The 27,596-nt window shown below is 40.9% G+C and overlaps 1 protein-coding gene across 2 annotated transcripts in view; it reads right to left on the bottom strand.

Moving 5' to 3' along the window:
* LOC146521716 (pyruvate carboxylase, mitochondrial-like) overlaps window positions 1-27,596 on the bottom strand; it is a 316,433-nt gene that overhangs the window by 127,791 nt on the left and 161,046 nt on the right. The window lies entirely within an intron of this gene.

Genomic DNA, 27,596 nt, shown 5'->3' with positions numbered 1-27,596 from the left:
GGGACAGGATGCATTTGTGTGCCTGTGTGTATATGAACGTTCGTGGGGCGCGAGCCGGTGAACTAGACTCCATGTTTCAAAAATGTTTAGTGCTTTCTGGATATGCTGTAAAAAAGAAAGAAAAAAAAACCCACTAAAAATTAAGGTGAGAGGTGTTCTTGAGCTCCACTGAGAGTGAAAGCAGAGTGACATGTTTAAACACGCCACAACCAGTACAAGTTATTTTCAGCAGTGTAGCATGGTGAGAAAGCGGAAACTGTTAAATGGGAATTAAAATTTAAAATTCATTTGTGTGACTTCAAACTCCTTTGTGCCACATGGGTTCATGGTAAATCCAAATTGAATGTTCTCAGAAAGGAAGCAGTTTAAAAAAAAAAAAAAAGAAAACAGTAAATGAATCAAAAACTGCTGCAGAAGCCACTAAACGCTATAAAATCTGTTGGAAGACTCTTAAAAACCTCTATCAGAGAGAAACACACACACAAACACACACATATATAGTATATAAATAAAATAATGTTACTTGTCGCACCATGTGTTTGTTTTTCAAAGTTTTCTGGCGAGTGATTCTAAGATCGAACGCAAACTATGAAAAGTGTGATTTTTTTGTTTTAGACAAGAAATCTTCATGAGTAGGAAAGAACATGATTATGACTGGGCAGTTAAATTAACAACCACAACAACAACAACAACAAGAATAAGCGCAGAGCACAAAACAAACTGGCAAGCACACACTCCAAAACAGACACACACACAGATGCCTATTAAACAAAGCCAATTCCAATAATAACAATCAGTGTTGTTTCCTTTCTGTTCTCATTTCATTTTGCCAAAGTCAATATTGTTCTCTTGACTTGATATAAATAATAAAATTTACATGTATGGAACTGAGCCTGAGTCATTAACGCGTGGCCATGTGTCATGTTTGTGCGCTTGACTACTTAAATACATTGTGTATGCGTGGAAAAGAAGAAAAAAAAGAAGCACTGCATGTGAATATTAATCGTGTGTATTTTGGTGCATCTACAACAGCAGATTTCAGTGTTATATTTAAATCTATTGCAAAATTAGATTGGATATAGTATAATAATAAAAAAAAGTGCCAATGCTGCTTTGGTTTAGTTTGCACTTGGACAGAATTGTGAAGATGAGTCAGTCCTCATGAAAATGTTTTGAGCTCCAGGCAAACTTGTGAGTCAAAGAAGCTGCAGCGCACACGCACATCTGTGGGGCCAAAATGAAGCTGTTTACTTGTCAGTCAGCGTGAAGTAACATTTCTTAAGGTAATTAAAAACATTTCTTACAGTAAAGAAGAAAACACGAGGAAAACAGAACACAAAAGAAGCAAACTGGTTGGAGAGGGGAGATCAATGGGCTCAGGAACAGAAATGGGTTTAGAAGGAAAAAAGGTGCGAGTAAACAAGATTCCAAAGGACAGATTGGATATGACACAGAATGGGAAAGAGCGCTGATGTGACAACAGACAGACAGAACGGGAACTAAAAGCCGTCAGGCTAATGGATCCTGAAAACGATGCTCTGTTATTATCAACAATATTAGCTGGTTTCAGACAGTCTGTATTTCAATATAAGACATTACAAGCTTGTTTCAATGCTATCTGCAGCTGAGATCAACACTCGCTTGGAAACGAAGCGAGATGCGAGCTGGCAGCAATCTGCATCCGAGCAGAACTAATTAAACTTTTAAACATACGAGAAGAAGAAAAGTGTCAAACATGAACTATCAAACCAAAACATCATTTCTGTTAATTATTTACATCTTTCAGGTCATAGCGGAAAAAGCTGAAGCGGCGGTAGAACAGATCTAGTTGTCTCTGCCCTTTTCTGAGGTTTTCTGAGGTTAGATGGGGAAAAACTATCCCACCAGCATAATCGGAGTTTCTCGTACTTATTTCACTTTGTTGCTGAGAAAACACTTCAACAGTGGGCTGAATTTGGTGCATCGCTAAACATCGACAATAAGATCAACAGTGGCAATGTTGTATGGCAGCAATAATACAGTAGCTAAATGTTGTTGTGATGAAGGGCATTAAGACTTGAAGATTTCTGTGTGTCCCTGGCAAAAAAATAAAGACAAATAAATAAATAAATGGGGAAAGGAAAAACCAACATGAACCATTAGTGAGATTGTGATTAATTGCATCCCTAGCTGAAATTAACTGATTCCTGCACAACTGTTTATTTTACTTCGGTTTAATATTTACTCCAATTAGTCTTTCAGCCCACCTGAGAACAAAGTCTTATATTTCATTGTGGTGGGGCGTGGTCTGCGGTGGCGTGCAGGGAGGGCGGACGCACCTGCACGGCATCCGCAATCACGCCCGCCACGTTAAAAACACGGGGACTCAGGTGTGTGTGGTGTGTGTGGTGTGAGGTGGTTTGAATAAAAATGTCTGAAAACACTGATCCCTGGACCCGCCGTGCCTTATTCCTGCCACAGTGGTGCCGAAACCCAGGAGGCGGCACGGCGGGTTCTTATCGGAGCCAGGGAGTGGAGGAGCTGGCCCAGAGGGTGGCCGAAATGGCGGCCGCCCAGCGGGAGCAGGCGGCGGAGGTGCGTCGCCAGCAGCTAGAGCTACAGGACCAGTCCGAGCGCCACCTGCAACGGATCGGGGAGCTGGCGGCGCTGCTCTGGGCCTGGGCGCCACCCCCACAGGTGTGTACCGAGGACAGCGAAGCGGTGGAGGAGCCGCGTGGGGCACCTGAGCAGCCGGAGGTGGCAGACGAGGCGCGCGGGGATCTGCGCCTGCCGGAGGAGGGGGAACAGCCGGGTGAAGGGCTGCTCCTGCCGGGAGCGGTGGACGAGCTGCTCCGACCGGAGGCGGCAGACGAGGCGCGCGAGGGTCTGCACCGGCTGGAGGAAGAGGAGTCGCGGGAGCCGCTCCCGCCAGCGCCCCAGCCAGCGGCGGACGAGCCGCTCCCGCCAGCTCCCCAGCCAGCGGCGGACGAGCCGCTCCCGCCAGCGCCCCAGCCAGCGGCGGACGAGCCGCTCCCGCCAGCGCCCCAGCCAGCGGCGGACGAGCCGCTCCCGCCGGAAGAGGTGGAGAAACCGGGAGGGGAGATGGCGGTCCCCGTGCCAGGGGAGCCTGCTCGACCTGTGCCCGAGGTCGAGGATAGCCGGGTAGCCGGCAAGCCTCCGCAATGGACGTTGCTCCCCCCAACCGGTGGGGTGGGGGGGAGTAGGTTCAGCCGGATGACTCCCCAGCCTCAATCGGGCGATGGGGGTGTGTGGTGGGGCGTGGTCTGCGGTGGCGTGCAGGGAGGGCGGACGCACCTGCACGGCATCCGCGATCACGCCCGCCACGTTAAAAACACGGGGACTCAGGTGTGTGTGGTGTGTGTGGTGTGAGGTGTTTTGAATAAAAAATGTCTGAAAACACTGATCCCTGGACCCGCCGTGCCTTATTCCTGCCACATTCATGAATTATTTTTATTTTTTTAATTCCTGTCTCCACTTTCTGTTGAGTCCTATGCAGATGCTGCCAAAATGAAGATAGATATGGAGGGAGGGGTATGGCTGAGAGACCCTGAAACACCTGGAGACAGACTATGATAAGGAAAAGTGAGAGGCACACAGTGAAAGCCAAACTTCTATCTCTATTTCCTTCAGTGTCCACAGTATGCCCATAAGTAAGACACATTTTTATATCCGTTTAAGGAAGAGATCGAAATCAAACAGTGTGATAAGTCTGTGTGTTATTTTTGTAATGCAAATTGTCTTTTCATTTCAAACACAAAGTAAACGTCAGGGATAAAAAGGGTGCTTTTTTTCCCTCTTGTGCTTTGAGCATCAGACACCAGGCAATGCTAGAGTGGCAGACTGTGTTCGAATTTGAGACCATCAACAGTGACGGGGGAGTAAAACAGCGTGTGCTGGAAAGTGTGCGCGCACCTGCGTGTCTCTGCACATGAGCCTGAAGGGCAATTTGATTTAAAACTCAAGAGTCTTCCTTCTAATGTGGCCAGTCTTTGCTACAGTCACCTTTAAAAACTGTGTGTCTGCCTGCATGTACATGGGTGCACTTAAATGTGACAGGCAAGACCAACAATGCAGCACAATTCTCCCCGTTTTTTTGCCGATGGCAAAAACCTGTCCCAATTTCACACAATTAAAAAAATAAAGCTGAGTTACATTCAAACATTCACAGCCACAGACAAAATTACCTTTCAGCAAACAAACGTGTGTTTGTGCACTGCGAGATAACCTTCTGGCAGCGTTTGCATGTTTCTGTGCGCACGTCTTATTGGTGCATCCCGAAAGGTCGTGTCTGCCAGCAGCCAAACTCCCTCTGACATTTGCAGTTATGATAAAGGTATGATGCATTTCCCTGCAGTGTGCTGACTAACTGCTTACTCAGGATGCTTTAAGAGTCAGCAGCTAACGTGCCAGATACCAGTTGGACCAGTTATAGAACATAGTGAAGTGTACACCTTGACAGAAAAGGAGCAGACAAGACATCTGTCTAATGGACAAACATCCCATGAACATCTGAGAAAGAGTTATTACAAACCCCAACACTCCATGAGCGCTACGCAGCCTGAAATTATGTCAAATGACTACACAAAGCTACTGAAAACGAGGTTCTGAAGTAAAGCTGGAGATTACAAATATGAAGAAAATGCACATAGGAAACACCTCTCAGATACTGCGCTTTACCTACGAGTATAATACATTTTTAAATCACCGTTTAGCAGCAGAAATCACGCGGGGCTTCTCCCCTAATTAGTCGCTTTTACTGCAAGTGTCAACAGGATACAGTGGATTATAAGTGTGAGCTTGACAGTTTAATTTACAGTGATAAGTAACGTCCACAAGGAAAGCATTGTTTCTCTTAAGCTCACTTGGTAGAATCATTGTAAGTTTGCTCACAAAGAAATGAACAGCCTCTAATTTTCATGATCTTTTCCTTTAAATGGAGAGAAAATATCTAAGAAAGAAATCTAGAAAAACACGTTACGTAAAAGTTAAACTGATTTGCATGTCACTGAATGAACTAGATCACCTTTAAGCCATCTGATTAGTGTAAAAAACACACCTGTCCACAGAATCAGTGCACCGCCATGGGCAAGACCAAAGAACTGTGAAAGGATATCAGGGACAACATTGCATCGTCTGGGCTAAAAGACCATCAGCGATAAGCTTGACAAGAAGGTGACAACTGCATGAAGAAATATAAAATTACCATCAATTGCCCTCAGTCTGAGCTCCATGCCAGATCTTGCCTCATGGAGTGAGGATGATCATCATCTGAACGATTCAGAGGAGGCTTGGGAGAAAAGTGTGGATCGGACGAAACCAATATCAAACTCCCCGGCATCAACGTGACTTAGGGACTTGAGCGGCCAATGAACGGGACTGTGTGCTGCAAGGGTTGTGGATGAGCCTTTCAGCGTGACAGTGAGGCTGATGAAAAAGCACATTAACGTCATTGAGTGACCTCAGTCCTGTAGAAAAGCTGCGCAGGGAGCTGAAGGGCTAAAGGATTTAAAGACCTTCTGTACAGAGCAGAGAGCCTAAATCCCACCTGAGATGTACGGAAACCTGGTGACCAACTACACGGCTGGGCTTGCAAACATGCTTTCTGTACAGAGTTATTTTTTGCTTGAGGATAGATATTTCAATCAACGACATGCATCTCTTTCAAGTCATCTTTTAAATCTTTTATAAAACTCACTGGGTTTCCAGGGTCTACAGTTGATATTTTGTCTCTCCCTGTTAAGATGAAACTGCTACATAAATTAGAGACTGTTCATCACTTTGTAAGTGAGCAAATGTACAAATCCAGCAGGGGATCAAATTATTTCCACCACTGAAAATATTTAAGCAAAGTTGATTTAACTAAATTTCTGCTCTACAGACTGACGACGGTTCTTTCACCACACCTGCATGTCATATTATTGCGAATAGACTTTAATCATGCTGTTCATTCAAGCTGAAATTTGTAAAAACATGGCTTAAAAACACCTTTCCAGTAAACCTGAAATTCTCATCTGTGTGAAAACATGTAATTTTACCATTTTAAGCTGCACTATTCATTGATTCTTCAAATTAAAACGCTATCCTGAGCCTTCAACATATAGAAACAGCCAGACACTAATCACCGTTTCTGTCTAGTATTTAATTATTTTCCAATCATGGTTAACAAGGCTAAGGGGAAATGCAGTCTGAATGATAAATACAGGTTGTCGGGACAGCTAATGACAAAGGTTGATGAACGCGCATGTAAATATTACCTTACAGTCATATCTAAAGGAACCTTGACAATATTTATGCACCGATTTAAAGTATTAACAGTCTTACCCTTGCATTTACTGCAATCACCATATCATTAGCAAGTCTCGAATTCACAATTGTTTCATTTCCCAACACACCACCAAGCAATCAAAGAAAAAAAAATGGTTGGACAAGGTGATCTGGGTCCCAAGAGCCAAGACTGAAGAACTGAGGTAGAAAACGGTTGAAGACGTTGCAGAAAAGAAAGATACAGATCAAGGGACAGAGCGTAGAGGAGACCTCCTGTATTGTAGCAAACCGGGAGGAGAAAGATTAACCCTTTAAGACCTACCATAGAACCAAGTCTGCCAGAGCTTATATTATATTTTTACATGCTGTAGTGCCATTTTTGGGAGCATTACAAGTTGCTATACATCAATACAACCATTATAGCCCAGATTTTAATAATATGTCTGCATTAAGTGCATAGTAATTACATACATTGCAAAAAAGTGCAATAAACTACAAAAAAATTGAAAATCGTTTTTGTTTTTTTTAACATATATTTCTAGTTAGAGAAATTTAAGAGGCTTATCCCTCAAAACTGTAAATACAAAAAAGTTGCACAAAATAGTTTCCCACCACAGGAAATTTATTTTGAGTGTCTTCATAGTTTTATTTTTGAAATACACCAATTTTTATATACTGCAGGAAAAACGAAAAATAAATATTATAGTGCAAATTTGCAAAAAAGCAGCATATGCATCAAAATAAACTATTTCCAGCAGTGCAATATGAGTCCTAAGCATCCCAGAAACGATACAGAAAGTCATAAAGTCAAACATAACTTTTAAAAACACCAGTATAGGCTCATGAGGCCATGATGGTAAAAAACTACATTTCCGCAAAAATGACGTCACTTCCGGTTTCAGGCAGGTCATGACGGACATGCGATAGTTTGTGCTGATGTCTATTCCAACGTAGGAAGTGTTATGAACAGCTGATCGGATCGGCAAAGCGTGTTTCTGGAATATTATGTTTTTGTTGCTGCAAGTGCTTTTTATGCAGTTTTTGCAAAGCTATATGTGGAAGGAAACTGTGACCTAGGACAAGCTGATGGCATAAGATGTAAGTACAACTCCGGTTTCATATGCAAAAAAAATTATTGCGCTAGCTTACATGGTTGCAGTGCTACCGGGATTACAAAATAGTTACGCAAAACAGAGCATGCCCGCTCCGACCGGCTTTAAAGGGTTAATGGACCTTGCATGACACAGCGAATCAGATTTCCTTTTTAGTCCCTTATTTAGACACTTACAGATAGCTGAGCATCCGAATAGAATAAAAGTGTTACCCAAATGTAAGCGCTGATAGGCAACGTGCAAAATGTTAATGAGGCAAACATGTTTAATTCCAACAAGTTAACAGTTTATGCTACACAGAACTTTAAAGAGCAGACGTGGAGAAAGAAGGCAACAGTAGGAAAGAGGAGTGGAGCCAATGCTGGAAGTAGAGAGGTGCTAAAATGATATAAGACAGCCTCCTGCACGGCGTTACCTTCATGCATCATTTCCTCTCTTCTTTCTCTCACTACCTTCCTCTCACACTCTCCAATCTTTAATTTAGCCTTCTATCTAATTTGCTCTCCTTCACCTTCACTGACTTCTCATTCAATCCTTTGTTCACTGCATTCACTCAATCTACACTTCTCTCTGACCTCCCTGCTCTCTTCTACGCCATTGCTTGGCTCTTCTATTGTTTTGCCAGTTCACTTTAGCAATCTTTCACTCATTTTAATATGTTCTCCTCACTGTAAGACAATATTCTCTGCCTCATTCTCAGCCCTACTACTGAGTGTTTGAGTCTTTTATTAGTCCTCAGTTTTCATTGCTATAGCAGTACTGCACTGCTAAAACAATAGTCGGCTCCATTCACTTTTTATCTCACCTAAATATATTGTGGCATTTCATGTTTGCCCCTCTGTCCTTGTCTCTCAGTTTTCCCTTTATGGTCAATTTTCTGCATCATTTCCCACATTTGCCTGCATTTCTCAATATCCCCTTTATTCATTCTTTAAAAAAGAAAAAAACATTTAAAGAAAAGCTTCTTTGCTTGAACAGTAATAGGTTACTTTAATACGGCAACATACAGCAAAAGGTAACTGGGTATAAAGATCGGAGGATGTTTCAAGGTTAAATTAAAAACTAAACCCTAAATGTGGAATTTTCCCTGAATTACGGCACAATCGGAGTTTCAAAAACTCTAAAAAGCAGAAAAGAAAATTAACCCAGAAATCAGCGTGGTACTTTAGCAGCTTAGTCAAATATTACACAAGCTCTCATTTAGCTGCTTCGCCCTTAGCAAATGTTGTCGTCGTTCAGTTTGCCACAATCGTCATGAATTTTAACTTGTAATTTGCACAAAGCTCTAAAGACTGCAGAGCCGCTTAACACCATATTGTCTGTGTATAACACTAGTCGACAATATTTTAGTTAAGTTGTGACATGCAACAACAATATAACAGTTTAAACAGCTGTTGGATCACTTTCCCCCCAATACATTAAAAAAAAAGTTTCACACAAAAACATTTAATCTGGGTTTTTCTTTAACCAGTTTAACCAACAACTTTTGCAGCATTTCCTGCTACTGGGATCGTCAAATTTTTATCTCACAGTTGGTGTCAAATTTAAAATTGTGTTGCATACGAGCATACAACTGGATGAATAGTTTAGGAGACCGGTCATATTTAAAATTAGCATCCAACCCCGTTTAAACCATTTTTACCAAAACTTCAAGGTTCAAGAGTATTCAGGTCATTTCTGGTTTCAGTGAAGAAACTCACTCTTAGAAATGCACAAATAGCATATTTCACACAATAATTTGAATTTCAGATATTACAACTTAGCAATTTTACCAAATGTTAAAGTTTATTTTGACTGTAAATCAGTATACAGGAAACAGTATTTTAAATCTATACTGTACTTGATAAAGATTAAAATGAGAAAACTGGGACACCTAAGTTTTCATTTTTGGTAATTGATTTCTTGTCTAAATCAAGTAAGATTCTTTTCCTTAAATTTTACTCGTTGCATTTTGCCAGCCTCGCCCTCTTTCCCCTCTCACCCCCTTTCTTGGTCACTTACTACCTTCAGTCAGTCTCAAACTTGCCATTTACTCAGTTTGTCCCTTTTTTCCCACTTTCATCAGAGCAGTGCTTGCTGTTGCAGCCATTTCCTCTCACTTCCATCCTTCTTTCAACTCTGCACCTTCCTGTTTGATTGACCGCTGCTGCAACTAGAGGAGAATGCCATTTCACTGGTACCTTAAAAAGGAAGGAGTAGGTTTTATTCTCTACGTCTCCACAACGTCTTCTCTGTTTACCACTACACCTCTTCACCGATGTTTCTCAACTTCTCTGCGTTTCCTTTCAGTATGCTTTTATTTCTGAACAATCTTCTCATACGTTGCCCCTGATGCGACATTCCTCCGTTTCCTTGCTTCACCACAGGAACTCAGCTCATCATTATCTCTCAACATGCCACCCACTGCCCATCTCTTCACCACTTTTCCCCAGAACAAAGAATGAAAGGGGAGCTTCCTGCCCTCTCTTCATCATTTTTCTAACTGTTCGTTCTCTTTTGTCCTCCATATGGCGATGTCACCACCTACTCTGACACATCAGGTTTCCTTCATACTCATGATCAGAAAAATGCAGTAAAAACTCATCTTGGCACCTTCTGTAGTTTCTTTTCTGTGATGTTGACAGTAGGATTTCTTTGTGTCTGAGAGCCAATATAAGACAGATTCGGTGGAAAGTCTTAGGTTTCTTTAGCCCTCATCTAGAAACCAAGAAACTTTGTTAGACCAATAAAAAGGAAAGATTTGAAAGAAAAATCAAGTCATCTGGTAAATGGTCTGATGGTAATGCAACATTTCTATCTGTGGCAACATTCCTAGAATAAATGCTGCACTGACGCTAATGAAAACCAAACATTTGCTTGTAAGCATTCAACAAGAGTCGGAATGGAAATATGTGCATGTTTGCACCAATGCAAATGCATAAAAAAAAATAGTTTTTGTATTTTTTTAACAGTGCATAGTTTGAAATATTACAGAAGGGAGTGGAATAGGTGGGGCTGGTAGATAAAAAGATAGATGTGACAGGCCGAGTTTCTCTCAGAGGCAACAACTTTTACTTGCACCGTTCTCGGCTGCCGCGTTCAGCTTGTAACCAAATCAGTCACTCACAGAACAAACTATAATAAACGGACCGACCTGATTGAAGAACATCGTTTGTCTTATACCCTCAAACACCGACTTGCAACTTTAGCACCTAAACTGCTGAAAGTGGGCTCAAAGTGTCCTTTGACTTTGCATCTTAGCAACCAGTAAGTAATTTAACCTTGCCCCTTATCTACCCGTGCCTAAAGGCCCAGTGCTGCAGGACATGATTATTTTAAGATACTGAAAGTGTTTTACAGAGCTTGGTGCGCTGTCTACTGAAATCTTAGTTCCATCTAGAAGGAAATAAACAAAGAAATTTTATAGATGGAAAAAAATGAAGGGAGTATGGCAGAAGTTTTTACATCTATGAAGTAGACTTCTGTAATCTAGACTGTAAAACACTTAGTATAAGCTTGACCAGAAAAATGCAGATACATGGTTGTTGCATTTTGTTGCATCTTAAGCCACAGCTTAGCTTGTGGTTGTTTAGGATCAAAGTGCTGTCAGACATGTGCAGCAGTGAGACTGGAAGGCAAACAGCGAAGCTTTAACAATATCCCCAAATGCTTGCGAGCAACAGTGCACAGGACACTGCAGAAAGTGTATTATTGCCATGGAAAATGCAGTTTAACTGCATACAGAGATGTCAGAGGTAGACACATTGCTCTGCTGCGCTCATAGCACTTTCTGAGACGGGGGAATAAGAAAAAAAAAATGTGAGGAAGTCTTGGGACATGAAGTGTCTTTCAGACGATGAGGAAGAAAAATAAAGTCTCCCATCGTTATGCCAAATATTGGATGAAGCATTTGAAAAACACAGAATCACAAAATCTATTTGAAAAAGAAAGAACAAAGCACTAATACCACAGAGAGAGAGAGAGAGAGAGAACAAATGTGCAGCCCTTCCTCCACTTGAAAATATGCAGTGGAGCATTTGATCATCAAACACATTTATTTGCTCCAGTAAAAGAGCTACCTATTTAAAAAAGATTAAGCAGGCATTGATCACCATTTGAGTGGACTCGGAGATATTAAAAAACTTTCTCCGATCATGGTTTTATTTGAGAGAAAATGGCACCGGCCTCCAGCTATAATGATGACTCAGCTCGTGTCTGTGGGCAAAGAAATAATGAATCATGAAGTCATTTTGCAGTGGTCTCATGCGTTCTTAGTTATTATGCACAGGCTCAATTGAATGTCATAAAGACAGCAGAACAATTTAAAGCATAAAAGGTTCAGGTCAGTCACCTACATGAAAACCAACTGATTGTTCTGTAAAACCAATGCAAAGTTCAGCAAAGGGTGAGCTTTAATCAGCGTTCTATTGTGGGCAATTGTTCAGACAAGATATGAATAATTAAATATTTATGCAGTGACTGAAAGCAGATGTTAGAGCTTCCTCCACTGCGTGGAACAGGTAACGACTATCCAGACGCAGTGAAAGATGCTTACCATTTTCTTATTGATCACATTTTTAACTTTAATACAAAACAGTGGATGTTTACCTAAATTATCCTAAAGAATTAAGGACTCATTCAGTTTATATTTCCTTAAATGTGTAGCCCATAGGGGAACTCAAGTACCAAGTATTTAACCTTTAGAGGGGGTCCTGAGCAAGGTTATTATCGTTAACGAAAACTAACGAAATAACAAAAACTAGAAGTGAAAAAACATTTTTGTTAACGGAAATAAAAATAAAAACAAAAAAAGGAAAACTAACTAAAACTGTAATGAGTGTTCACAAAACTAACTAAAATTAACTGAATTTATAGCAAAAATGTGTTTAGTTTTCATTAATGTGTGCGTGTCATACAAGAGTCAAGGGTGAAAATGAAGTTTAGTTTACAGATTTTTTTCTTGCTGTGTCTCATTATGCCAGCAGGTGGCAGTACGTTAGTCGAGTCGTCTGTGTTGCTGCTCCGTCCACGCGCAAAATCATGTCAGGAAAAGTCGGAAGAAAGCGCCAGAGTCCAATTTGGGATTACTTTGAATATGACTGTGTTTTGGATAAAGCAAGTGTCTTGTAGTGGAAAGAGACAAATTATGAGGGACATTTCTAAAGGGAAAAAAATCCCACAAACCTTAAAGTGCACTTGAAAAGCTCACACAAGAAGGCTAACCTAGCTTACCTTGAGAAGGTAAGGGAGCACACAACCCTCATCCCCAGAAAACAGAAGCTAACCCCAGGCAAGGCAGCGTGATGCATCCCGAGACAACAGGACGGGGATATCTACACAACTGTGTGAGTCAATTACCTTCAAAAAGTTTATCAATTCACTTGAACCAAAATTACGAACACCCGGTGCTGCGAGAGTTAATAGTCTCATTGGGGCCAAGATATATATTTTATAGTTGCCTGGTATCAATGGTTGTTCATCTGCCTTTATTTATTTATTTAAATAACCCATAGGTGGGAATGTGAGTTGTCTGTCTCTGCATGTTAGCCCTGCGACAGACAGGCGACCTGTCCAGGGTGCAGTATGGTAGCTGGAATAGCAACATACCCAAGGATGAGCAAAAGAGCATGACTCATATGATGAAACTGGGATTTTGTTACACTTAATTATTGCAAAAACAACCAAAACTATAACTGAAACTAATCAAAACTAAACTGAAACTAAGGATTTTCAAAAAATAAAAAATAAACTAAACTAGCAAACAATTGGTAAAAACTAATTAAAACTGATATAAAATTGAAAATCTGAAGTCAAAACTAAATAATAAAAACTAATGAAAATTGCAAAACTATTAAAACCCTGGTCCTGAGCACTGTTATCTTGCTATTAAGTGAGAGTTGCTACAAGTCAACATATGAAAAAAAGGTGCGGGTCACTAGAGTCACCAGTAATGACCTGGATAACTGAGAACCTGCACAGAACCATAAGGGAACAAGAACGTTACGATAGCCATGTTTGTGCTCAGACACAAAGCTTCCAGATTAATCCGTTGCCTCCCTCTGCTTTGCCTCCATTGATCAATTCTCAGAAAGAAACAGAATAAGATTTAACCCTAGCACGCCCATGGCCTGATGACTTCTAGTTATGCCATGATTACTGCACAATGCAGAAATTGAGACTGCTGGCCACTAAACATCTTCAGGGAGTTTATTTCTTTACAAGGCAATAACAAGTTCTACACTTGTGCTTCAGTTTCAAAGCCTTGAAAGCACTGTTATACGCCTGCAAAGCCGATGACCCCGTCCTTTCTGCTGGTTTTGAATTCTGGCAGCAAGTCTTACTTAACATAATGGACTCTTACAACCACACTTACAACTGTGTTGCTTTCATACTCTGCAAGAGCGTACACGCTGTCAGGGAACTGTACATGAATAAGCAAAATTAAGCTATGACATTTACATAATTGTCAACAAATAAAAATGTGCAATATGCAAACAACATGACCTCAGCCACACATGCAAGTCAACCAAGCTCAACACCACTACCCTGCACACCCACTTGCAAACCTGCATATTAACAAAACAAAAACATAGTTACAAGCAAATCTTAGTGGCAAAAAAAAACACAGTACCTTTAATAACAAAGGAAAAAGAAACAAGTGAAAAACAGATATGCCAAGGTAAATAAAAGGGGAAAGAAAATCTTAAAGCATAAGAATAAGAACAGCAGGGTTACAAAGCTTTTAAAGAAAAGAAAAAGACTCAAACTAAACTAACACTGGCCTTTGAAACGTAAGTATCGAAAGTATCACTGCTTGACATTTCTTTACGTAGTCCACCACTATTCTGGGACACTTAAAAGTCCTGCTGGAACAAAATATTCACTTTAAAAGCCTCATATATATACACAGCAGAAAAACAGATGGAAATTTTACCCGTACCTACAGCATCCCAGCTCCCCAACACATTACAGTGCTGCCTCACACTTGTTTGGTGTGGCGGCTCATAACTTTGAAATACGGCTACTACTTCTCCTTTCCTCATCATCCTCGTTTCCTCCTGCCTGGCAGCTCAATCCTCAGCATCTTTTGTCCAATATATCCACTATGCAAATGTCCAAACCATCTCAGCCTTGCCTCCACACTGCCAAACCTGAGCCGTCCCTCTGATCAACTCTAATCTTCTCCATCCTCCTCACTCCCAGTGAAACTTAACATCTCCACCTTTGCCTGCTGTCTTTTTGTCAGAGCCACCATCTCCAAACCACACAGGTCACTACCGTCTTGTAAACCTCTTTTCACACTTGCTGCTATCCTCCTGTGACATATCACCCCTGACACTCATCTCCACCCTGCCTGTACTCACTTCTTCACCTCTTTTGTGCACTTTCTATTGCTTTGAAAGGCTGACCCCAGGATGGGAACCCGTCCACCTTCACTACATCTCCTCCTTGCATCTCCGCTGTCACACCCGCCTCCCTCTCATTCACACACACATTCTCTTTTGCTTTTACTGACTTTCATTCCTCTCCACATCATACCTCCATCTCTCCAGGCTCTCTTCCACCTGCTCTCACTACAAATCACAATGTAGTCTGAAAGCATCCTTGTTCACAGGCGCCGGTTTAGCTCAGGGCACGGGTTTGGGTTCGAGCCTGACGCGCGACCCTTTGCCACCTGTCTTCCCCCTTCTCTCCGTCCTCGCTTCCCTTTCCTTTCTTCTCTGTGGCTACCAAATAAAGCTGAAAAAATATTTATTTTTGCTTTTTAAACAACTTATTTTAAAATTGCACTCAACAAACAAATCCTGCCTAATTCAATCCAATTCAATTTTATTTATATAGCGCCAAATCACAACAAAAGTCGCCTCAAGGCGCTTCATAGATACAGAGAAAAACCCAACAATCATATGACCCCCTATGAGCAAGCACTTTGGCGACAGTGGGAAGGAAAAACTCCCTTTTAACAGGAAGAAACCTCCGGCAGAACCAGGCTCAGGGAGGGGCGGGGCCATCTGCTGCGACCGGTTGGGGTGAGAGAAGGAAAACAGGATAAAAGACAACAAAAAAGTAACTTCAAGTGCCAAATTACATTATATTTCTTCACATCAATATACGGGCTGCAAGTAGGGGTGACGTGGGCCACAAATTTGAGACCCCTAATCTAGATCCACGAAGACAGAGAAGTTCAGAAGTTGCAAACTTCTCCATCAAAACCCTAAAAGCAAACATGTTTAACATGCTCTTTAACCTCTCTTCTTAATCCAACATAAAATATTACTACAGATGCAATAAACAAATAACTGCTACAAAGTGTCAGTAAATCGGTGATTTCATAATGCCAACATTGAGATGCATTTTGAATGCTGTCAGGTGAAAATTCTTTAACAATACAGAGCAGTGATCATTTAAGCGTCTTGGTGCACTCTAGACTCAGTTAATTCTAGTTTGGATGGCACGTTCACATTACAAATTACCCTCAGCTGTCAGATTGAGTGAACACAGTAAAAGTAATGCAGCTGGCCTGCAGTAAATCCAACATTGGTGAACGTTTTAATGCTCAGCTTTTGCACAGTCCAGACAGAAATATAAGACGTGGCAGAGGAAGTGAAGTCATGAAAAGGCAGGTGAGAAAAAAATGATCATGACTGAAAAACAAAAAGTGCAGCCTGCACTTAACACTCATCTCTAAGCCCACTTATTGCAACCCCCTACCAACGATACCTTATTGCTATCCTGAATTGAAATCATTTGTTTTCTCAGCAGCAGCCCTGAGCATTAAGCTTAAACTCATTGTCTACTCAAAATGAAACAAATCTCCACATTCTCTCACAAGAACACACCGAGCCCTGCACACATGTGAAAACAAAGACACGGAAACACACACCTTATTACTTAAACCTCCGAGAAGGAAAAGCCTGTATTCCTAACACTCCCTCCTGACTCCTCTATCGATCTGAAAGCCTATTCATGCATCCTTCCTTTTATCCTTCCTCAGCCTCCCTCGTTCTGTATTACAGAATGAAATCCAAAGTGCCAATCCCAAATCATCGCAGAGAAAACACCGATAAGAAAATGCCATTTTCCTTCAAGGGGGAGAGTGGCATATCCTAAATATCTTCATTTCCTATCAGAACTTTACCAACCAGGCTTATCTGATTTTGGACTGTCATCAAATGGCTGAACACAGCAAACAGTTATTCTACTTTTTAATGTTTGTTGTGAGAGGTGGCGGAGATTGGGAGCAGGCGCCTGATTCTGTTTTAATTGACAATTAATGAATCCAGACATTAGCTGATCCAAACACCTGGCTAAGGGCAAGCCATAATTAAACTCATTACAATTAGAAAAGACTTTTGTTCTCAATCAGTCATTAAAGCAGCCAAAACACCAGGCGCTTTCCCAAAGTAATTTCTCTTTCTCCACCCCTTCCTCTCCTGTAGCACTTTAAATCTTTTACCCAGCTTCTTAATAACGCTTCTACTCCCCGCCTCGTATTCCTCAAGGTTTAACACTTTTCCGATATTTCCCTCAACTTTCTGCTTCATTCTATTTCCGTTCTTCCGATTACTGGACAGATGGGCTTTTGGAAATTTCTTCCGCAGAGTTCATTTCCAACATCTTTTCCAGACAAGCAAATCAGTTTGTAACCTTTCGGGATTGTTGGAGTCCATTTCTTTCTAATGTTGGGCTTTTCACTTCTGAAATAGTTCAACAAGCAACCAATGCTCTGCGGTACAGAAACACATTGTGTATCTGATGAGTTTAGAAGTGCAAGATTTCAGTGTTTTTCCATTTGTTCTTCTGAGGGTGAGGAGCCTTGTTTTATTGTTCAAACACTCGACGGCCATTGGCAAACCCAACCAACAGATGGCCATTTTTCTTTCTTGTGTGTGTGGCAAACAAATCCTCCTCTATTCATGCAAAAATGTTTCTTGATGAAAATCTCTCAGTTTTTTCAGTATTGTGCATTTATTTGACACATCCTAAACTACGGTTACTTAGGATAAAAGCCCAAAGAAAGCTCTGATAACTGAAATGCACCGTTGCTACCAGACTTAATGAGATCAAATCAGGCCATTAAATCAGGAGGGCAAGAAACTTATCCAATTATGTACATAAGGATGATTTTAGTTATTTGGCAGGTATCTGGCAGGTTCTTTGGACCGGGGAAAAAAGAGAAGAAAAAGATACCTCAGACCATTTTGGGGAACATTTTCCATTTCATGTTTTAGGCATTTATTTGATGCTCTTACCCAGAGCCACTTAGGAGTGAAGGCAATGGCAGAATAAATCCAGTTCTTAGATCACCAACATTATGGGGATAAAGGTTTTTCGAAATGGAGGTATAAGAGAATTTTTTTTTAACTTAAGACCAAATTAGAGGCAGCAGATGTGCAGGGGGAATATGATTCAGTGCAGAGAAGGTGATGTGGGAAGAAATGGGTTTTCAGCTTATTACCGAGGACGGGTTTTCTGACCGGTTGCAAAGCCATTCCACTTTTTGCGCTGATTCATTGTGGCCCACGGGCTTCCTGTGTGTAAAACCCCCTGAAATTCCTAATTGTAAATAATCCCGTGCCAAACTCTGTGCTGGAGTGTCACATTTACTTTACCATAACATAGCTTCCCCAAGCCTCCGAGGAACACGCCAACTTTCAGCAAATATGTTCTTTGATCAAGGGGCTGCTGTGTGAAATGCAGACTGGTACTCATTTCCTCTGCTCAGAACAGCCCATTTGCACAGCAGGCAAAAATGAAAGCACAGCAAATTTATGGTATACCACAGAATAGATTACTGTGACTTTTCACACCTACAAGAATAGCAGTCCTAATGTTTTTGATGACCTCCTTTTTACATTTTCTGTAGCACCAGCATAACTAAATTCTCTATTTGTGTTCACTAGTAATTAAATGCGGTAATTAAAAAGCCAAGTCTGGTATTATCTAATGGTAGAAGTGGAACAAATGTAATATTTGCCATAAATATACATAAATTATTCTTTTTTTAACCATTCTGTGGCACGTGGCCTTTGCATCAAGCTGAAGCTTCACATTCAGCTTCAACTTGCTTTAAAATGCTAACTTTTAATCAACATTTTGTTTCTTCTGTCCAACACTTAAAATCCAAGCTAATGAATAATGCAGTCTCACAGGACAGCAACCAAAGCTTTGGGCTTTCCCCCCCGCTTTATCTCCCCCCTCTCCTTCCGTATCGATCCCCCTAGAAGTGTAGACTTTGTGATGAAATGCCACTGTGAAAGGTTTTTGTCCAAGACAGCTGTAAACATGTCACCTCTGCCAGCCTTCTGGCTCTGTATGGCCTCAACAAGGCCTTTTGTAAATGTCTCAACTGGAGGGCTGTTAAGGGCAAGGCTAGTTTTACAGCCAACAAGGACATTACACGCTACTTTGTCTCAAATCTTGCAATCAAGTGCACCTGAAGTCCGCAGTCCTTTTTCCCCCGTGTCTAAGTGGAATTGAAGGGTAAGGCCTGAGCAACGCTATAATTTGACCAACGAGTGTGCATACACACTATTGTATGGACACAGTGCAATTTTGAAAAAGGGTAATTGTAATGTGGAGCTCAACTCGGCACTTAGCACAAAAACACAAAGACCAAAACAACAAAGGAAGATGTGGTCAGAGGTAAATTTTATAGAACGTATTGATGAACTGTGCTGAACGGTTAGCAAGACATAAATCATTCAGCTTTACGGGAACAACAGATACTTTCAAACCAACGCTGAGCGAGTGCAGCCTTGTAACAGAATTTTATATTAGGGAGAGAACAGAGAGCAGGTACACTGCAGGCTCATTCTTTAAAAAACACTCAGAGCCACTGGGCTGCCAGATGTTGCAACGGAAACAAGCAAACCCAGCTGTTAAATAACTCAGAAAACCAAAAGAGATATGGCAACACTTAATGTAAAAGCATATTTCTAGATTCGGGGTTTTGTTTCTTTTTTTAAAGCAGTTCTGCTTAGAATTAGCAAAACTGACATTTATGAAGGATGGGATTTGTTCTTCAGGTCCTCAAACATATTTAAGAAATAAAGACGTGCATTCGCAGGTGCAGTTGTCACATTTCCCTGCAAATAAACTACTGCTGCATTTAATGCTGCCCTCAAGATGAAACGAAAGCATTTCATTCTCTTCGTCAGTGTGGCTGGAATAATCAGGCGCCCAGCCGGTCGAGTGTAATCGAGTTCTGTGTTCCATTATGCCTTTTCAATTAGAGCTGGAAATTTCTGAGGAAAGAAGTGAAGCCCCTGGGAAAAGGACAGAGAGACTAAAATTGTATGACAACGATTTTTGTGAAATCGAGGCTGCGTGCCAGTGAAAGCATGTGAGGAAACCAATGACGTCGAGTCCAATTCGGTGACAAATGAAGCTGGAGCTCCTGACGTCTTCCCTGTGTTCTAGAAACTTGTAATTAAAAGCCGAAGGGAAAAACATTGCAGCGCTTGGACAATGATTACATCAGTGAGGATTGATAACTCCGTATGTTTACTTCCAATTAATGCTCAGAGGCACTTGTGCCACAAGAATGAAGATGCCAAAGTCTTAAAGGATATATATTACCCTTTATTGCAATGCATAAATTAGTTGGATTTACATACAATGGGAACTTATGCTTGAGTGTTGAGTAGATTTTGGAGTTTGTGTATGAGTAATAGATCATTAAACCCTAAAAGCTTCCTGAAAGTGTGTGAGAGTAAAAACATCAGTGTGTGTACCGACCCTTAATTAAAACTACTTAGACCCCACTTGTGTGTGCATTTATATTCACGTCACCTCTACCAAGTCTCACTATTCATGACTATGCATGGGAACGCACACAAATACACTTGTGTGATTAAAACAAACTCCTGAATACGTCTCTAAAGGTTTCAGTCAGCGAAGCACTGACAGCACAAGTCTAACCTTTTAAAGACACACCGCTAACACACTTTCTTCCATTTGTCTCAAAAACATGAACATTTTGAATGTGTCTAAGGTTAATGGGACCAAAAACAGTTTAGAAACAATGCTCAATCAACAGAGGCTTTTGAAACATAGTGAAAATAACATGTTCTGTCCACATATGAATATATTCATCGTCTGCAGAAGCTCAGCTGCCCACTCTCAATCCAAGCCTTTAATTGCGCTTTGGTTTTCATTTGTACTCGCTGCCCACCTTGACACTTTATAATTCATTGCTCCTCAATCATGACCACTTTCTTTGCCATTCAAGGTGTTACGCTGGAAAACAGCTGAACAGCAGCTGCCAGAACAGTTCACCGTCTGCCTACACAGTGATTTACAGCTAGACAAAGTTTGAGAGTATTTACCTTTGTTCCGTCCTAGTGAACTGAACACATAATTACATATACTGCAACAAGTTGCCTCAAACCACGGATGCCGTGACAGACGGCCCGTGTCCTGCCAGAGTACATTACTAACCCGTGTAATCAAGTGTCACCTTCAGTAAGGTCATTCCTGCCTTTTCTCTTTGAATGCTCATCGGTCACTCTTATCACAAATTAACATTCAGTCGACCAGACCACCGCAGGGGAGCAAAATCAAGGAAGTGTTTTTGTTCTTTTAAATGAATGCTGATAAACGTGTGCTGCGATGTTAAGGAAGAGCAGGCGGTGGAAGGAGAGGAAGAAGAAATAAGCTTGACAAACAGGGAAAAGGAAAAAAGAGTGACAGGGGAATGGCGATGGAGCAACATCCATCCGTTTTCTTACTGCTAACAACATCCAGCTAGGGTCGCAGGATGCAATAGCCAGGCAAGAAGTGCAGTAAAAGACAAGCAGGCGAGTCCAACGCAGCACCAGCACAAATTGATCTGACCATCTATGACTAATTTAGAATCATCAATTATTGTGGCAGGAAACTAGAAAACGTCTCCACACACAGTAGGTTTAAACCCACAACTTCTGTTAACCACTCTACCATCATCTACCATCTTTAAAGCAAATGGCGGAGAAAATCAAAGGAAGCAAAAGCACCATGTTATTCCTCTTCATTCGCCTCCCTTTCCAGCCCTACCATGCTTCTCTCCTTTTGTCACAGCCAATTTCCAGCCGTTTAATCCTGGTTACGCCTTCAAAGTCCCAGCTGACAGCACCCAGTTCAAACTTACTGTGATGTATATTGGCGTGTGGCAGCAAGATACTGATTCTGGCTACAAACACATCTGTTTCATGTCTGTTTAATTAGCTGTTGGAACTGAAACGCTGTTTTAGCGAGCATATAATCTCAATATGTAATTATGCTTTGTGGTAAATCGAGAGAAGGCAGCTTAGAGGTTTCACTTACTACACTGAAGGTGCATTTATCTTGTTTCTGAATGACCACCGAAGAACTACACACAGTAGTGGTGTGATTTATTAAAGGACTGCAATGTTTACATGCTAGTAGAGACGCAGCGAGTGTGACCTGTTGATACAAATTTTGACGATTCTCATCCTTTAAGAGCTATAACTGACCAAACAAAAATCAACTGTGCTTCTTTCATAATAAGAGAAATTATTCAACCTCCAATTTCCCCCAAACTGCAGTAAGTTACAGGATCTTCTCTCATTGAAACAAGTTAAAATGAGGCGCTCTGCTACTGGAAAGAGCTGCTGTACGCGCAGCTTTATCAGACAGTTCACCATACCAAACAAAGGCACGTGTATTATATTTATATAACAAAACAAATGTCAGGTACTTGTTTATATATTCAGATAAGAGGACATAGAACCTCTCGTTCACTCATCTCCATCCTTACTGCTGTGATCCTTTGCTCAAATCAACACTGACGATTTGTAGCTGGCTCCAAACTCTGGCTAGCTTTAGCAACTTTGCCTGTAGATTCTTTAATATGTCCATGTCCAGCATGCTCAAAGTGATTTGTGCGTCTGACCTTTAAAAGATTTTAAATATATAGACAGTATTAAACAGGTAAAATGAGAGAAAGTTGGATTTAAAGTTGTTTGGAGACTTTTTCACTTTGTCAAACCACTAAAAATGTTTTACGTGTCCAGTTCTCTTTTCCATCACTGCCTTTTATATTTTTTAATATATTTAATATTTTTCTCAGTATCTTTAAAGTCATCCTGCATTCCCACATTCACCACAACTTTATTCCTATGCAGTAATTGGACCTTGACCTTTTGTTGAATTTCCTCAAATTAGGCTTTTCAGGACTAGCGCTTAATTATAAAACAAAAGTGTGTTCAAGATTCACAAAAACATGAAAGGCACGCTGTTTAAGACACACACACAATTACCAAGCTATTCATGCGATTAAGTACCGTGCAAGTGGTTGTTTAGAGGTGTGAAATGAAGAGGAGATAGACAGATAACCCAGCCCCTGGAGACACTGTGTTATTTCATGTGAGATTTAGAGTGCATGACGGTGTGTGACAAAAAGCAAGCGTGTGTGTTTGTGTTTCACAGTGAATCTAAACCACTTATTCCTCCTACTGAAAAGTCAGATGAGATGGATTTCCTTTCTCTGCTCTTCGTAAGTGCTATTTAAATTATCCCGGATCAAAAACAATAAAGAAGTGTAGTTGTTGGAGGAACTTCAGGCCACAACAGATGGAAGAAAGGATCATCCTGTTACCTGGTCAACATGATCTTCAGGCTACTAAAACAACAGCATGAAAGCAAAGAAAGAAGAGACAACAATAAATGTGAAAAATAATCTGGTACAGGGATCTCAGTCTTCCCAAAGCTTTATTTGTATTTACTTTTTTACTTTTCAGGCTATATATTCACCAGTAGGGATGGGTACCGGTATCCGCTGCCATGATGGCACCGGTTCTGACATAAACTGTAGTAACCAGACCGAAAAGCAGCGCACATTTCGGTGGTTTTTTTTCCTGAGCTGTGATACACAATAGATTCTAGCCAATCATTTTACGTTTCCGAGGATAGTAGGCGGGTCCAGGTACGTATGTTCTTTTAGAGCAGAGCTACAGATTAAAAATACTCAAGACGAAGCGGTCAAAAGTCTGGCTGTAATTAGCAGCAAAATATGTAAACTCAGCAGCTGCAACAAGTGCTTTAAGCTGATACTGTGATACTGTGCAAAGGAGGTAACACCTCAAATCCGATGAAACACCTGGCAGCGCATAGTGTTTTTTTTAAAAGCCGAGAAATGCGCCGTATTTGATAGCTTGCTGCGAGACCTCACACCGTGCACATCTACTGCGGGTATAGCCGTAGCCCTGCCAGTGTAGCAGAAATGATGAGGATGATGATGGCAGCAGCAGCCGTTCTTCTCTGCGTGAGTAGCTTAATGTTGTTCGTGTGTAATTTACGTTGAGTAGGCTAACCACGTTATTACATTAATGCATGTAAGGTGAACTAGCAAACACTGTCATAGTTACATGCAGCTGTCTTCTTGTTTGATGGCAGATACTCCCTTCACCCTGGCCAAAAAGGCTAAAATGACCAAAGAAAAAGTGGAAAACAGTTAAACATGAGAAGTTTTTGGACAAAGTTTGTGTTTTTTCCATTAAGCACTGCTTTCAGACAAGAGTGAAACCATATATGCCCTATAACTGCAGTAAAGGCTAACATTGTTATCTTTTTTTTACAAAAAAAACAGCTGAACATGAGAGGTTTTTGGACCAATTTTGTGTTTTCCATTCTTTAAGCACCGGTTTGGCACCGGTATCGGATAAAACCTAAACGATACCCATCCCTATTCACCAGTAGTTTATAACACGTAGCCACACAGATGCTTACATTTGTACATGATGCTCATTTAAAAAAGGTCTTAACACTTTTGATATGAAAGGATTTACGTCTACATTCATGAACATTCACTGAACCTCAAAAGTAAAAAAACCTGCTATACATAAAAAGCCCAGACTACTGATTTATATGAGTTCAAACGTTGCAGTTTTATATTTGGGTTTTATCTGGATATGAATTAAGCTGACTTAACACTTTGATTAAGGAATAAACATTGTCGATTTGATCAATAGTCACAATTCATCGGTATAACTAACAAAAAAAGGCTAATGTTTGGGTTTTGGAGGACAGACTAAAGGTATAAGAAATAAAAGGAGATATGAGGAAAAAAGCTCATGTGGGGGGAAAAAAAAGAACAACTCATGTGACCGACTCAGTGAACCGTTATGAGGCTCAGCACTCTGAAACTAAAAAAGATAAGTTCGCTCTTGAAAGCAGGCTGAGGTCAAATGGTTGTAGAAGGGGGGGAGAGCATCACAGAAGAGAATAAAATAAAGTGTGAAGGGACTGTTTACAAGCTGAGAAAGAAGTAAGTGTATGATAAAACAGATATGAAAGAATAAGCCCTGAGAAATGCTGTGTAAACCCCCGACACACAGATCAGACTGGCGAAAATGAAACCAGCGTGGAAACAAAACAGTTTCAGGATGGATTACTGGTGTTTCTGATATCTAAAATTAAGCTGTGTCACTACAACACTATCAGCAACCTCCACAAAAAAGGGGGAAAAACAGTGTCAACATGAAAGGTACGACGACAGTTCTGGTTCATTTCTATCATTTCTCCACGCCAACTGCTCCACTGATAACTGCATAGTGTGAGCATTGACATTCACAGTAGCCATAATTCACTTGAATGCTCCAGTTAAAGGTTTTTTATATTGTATATCATGTTTTTATGTGAAGAATTCTGCAGTAACTCCATCTAATCTATGCAAAACAAAGTCAAAACTAAAGATTTCATTCAAATAAGAAGGAACAGAAGGAAAAAGTCAGAGGCAATCTTGAGATGAAGCCTGTGATCTATCAGACTATAATGAAGCGAAACATTGCTAAAATTCTTCAAAGAGCCTCTCTGAATAGAAACCCCACTGTTCTGCCCCAACAGCTTCCATCCGTCTCTCACAAACGATGCATGAAACTGAGGTCATCTCACCCTTACAGAGCATGGTAAACATCAACTGTTATAAAACTACCTGTGAAAGGCAGCAACAACAAAAAAACAAAAACTCCAACAACTATTATTTTTCTCCTTCTTTAGGTAATAATTTGTCACAGAAAACACAGGAATTAGCAAGAACATGCGCAGAAACCATTAAAAAAGTGTATTTGCTCCTGAAATCACTGACGTCATCATTAAGTGTTGCTGTGGAAATTTTAAATAAACTGCAAACGCCAGTGAACATCTTAAGGTGGGTTTGATAACATGTTGCAACATGGAGAAACGCCAAAGTGGTCTCTGACAATGGCCGCCGCCCTGATCTCTTTTACGCAACCTGACCTAACTCAAAGAAAATTGCACAGCACATCACGTAGCTCTATACCTCCCAGATCAGCTCATCCTCCCCCAAAGGAGAATTACGCCCAACCATCACCTCCCTTACCCACGGCGCCTGAATGTCTCTAACCCACATACAATGGCCCCACTGTGAAGGTGTGATAAACATAAGGCCCACTTGTGATAACATCCTACATGCATACAACTAGTGACAAATTGATTTTACTATTAATAAAGTGATACTGTTGAAATATGTGTTCAATACATAGAATAAAGAAATTTGCCATTACACTTTGGAGCAGTCTTTCCCAACCACTGTGTTGCGGCACATAGGTGTGCCGTGGAAGATTATCTGGTTCCACCTGATTAGTACTCTAACTCAGCGGTCCCCAACCCCCGGGCCTCGGACCGGGCCGTGAGTCGTTTGGTACCGGGCCGCGAGAGTTGAGGCTCAGGTGTGAAATGTATAGTTTTCAGGGTTTTTATCGGTTTTCAGCGTTATTTTGTTATCGTTTACTTTGTTTTCCTTGGTCTTTTCACGTGTGTTATGAATAAATCTTTTTTTCGGTAATAGTTTTATTTTTGTTGTATTTATCTGCAACACCTTAAAGGCCGGTCCGTGAAAATATTGTCGGGCATAAACTGGTCCGTGGCGCAAAAAAGGTTGGGGACCTCTGCTCTGTCCAAGCATGAGTACTGGCTGAACAATTACGTTCTCTTCCACTAGAGGGCAGTACTACTACCTGCTCTAATGAAATAGTTTGCCAACTGCTAGTAAAACGGAAGAAGACGAAGAAGAAATTACATAATAATCATGCTGTGAGTTAGACATGCAGCACATAATAGCAATAGATAAATACTTGAAAAGAAAAAGTAGCCATCCTGACCCGAGTCCTGGAGAAAATTACGATCCAGATGAAGGCCCTAGCTTGAGTAGTGGTCAGAAAAAAGCAACAAAGGTATACTGGGGACGAACAGAGTCAATTCTGCTATACCTGGTGCGCAGGGGAAAATGATCAACATTGTTTTGGTGACATTTTTGTTTGGTGGTGTGCTGGGTGACTTTTCTAATGTGCAATATGTGCCATGGCTCCAAAAGGCTGGGAAGCATTGGTTTAGAGTGAGAAATTGGTATGAATAATATCCAAACGTTATAATTTTCAACTATAGTGGAGATAATTTTACAATTATAACATCCAATTTCTATCCAACAAGTGATTTAAGTGAATAAATGCTAAAATGGGTCATTTTACATCTTTAGACCCAAGCTCTCCTGCTGCTCAAAGGCTGATCTTGTGGTTTACTGACAGATTTGGTGCATTACAGTAAGATGTGCTGCTTTCCTGCAATCCTGTGCGCTGTTTCAGCACGGGTAAATTAATTTTACTGATAAGATTTTCTTTAAAAAAAAATAGACTAATCCACAAACCTAATTAATTTTAATTAAATGTGCTGTCAGGTTTTAACCTTTCCATAAATCTTCTCAACACTGACTAGCAGAGTACATGGGTGTCCACAGACCCCAGCTTACCAAATGTATGTTGCACTCTTTCCATCTTGATTGGCCTTTTAATGTTTTCTCCCCACCCTCAACCTCCTGCCTCATGTCCTGTTGCTTTCATCCATCTTTCTTCCCGTCTCTTGTCTTTTTGACGCTGAATGCGTGACATTTCCCTGCCTAACACACGTATTCTTCTTTGGGGAGCTGTGTGCTCGCAATCATTGCACATACACAGAGATGCTGATAGACATGTGCACACGTGGACCCATACTGTATAGAGAAACAGAAGGTAAACACATCTGAAATGTCAAACACAATTCTACACAACGGAGCACAGCAGGCAGCCAGGTTTCAACTGAGAAGCTCAAACTTTGTTGAGTGCAGTCTCTAGTTTTAACTTTTATTTCCAAGGTAAAAGTGCTCTTAACATGCTGAGACTCTACTATGACTGCCATAACTGCGGTTACGCTGAGACCTACTGTAACCACAACAGTGGAGTACAC

The sequence above is a fragment of the Neolamprologus multifasciatus genome, chromosome 3 (assembly GCF_963576455.1).
Source record: "Neolamprologus multifasciatus chromosome 3, fNeoMul1.2, whole genome shotgun sequence".
Taxonomy (NCBI): Eukaryota; Metazoa; Chordata; class Actinopteri; order Cichliformes; family Cichlidae; genus Neolamprologus; species Neolamprologus multifasciatus.
This window is presented reverse-complemented; position numbering and strand designations above follow the sequence as displayed.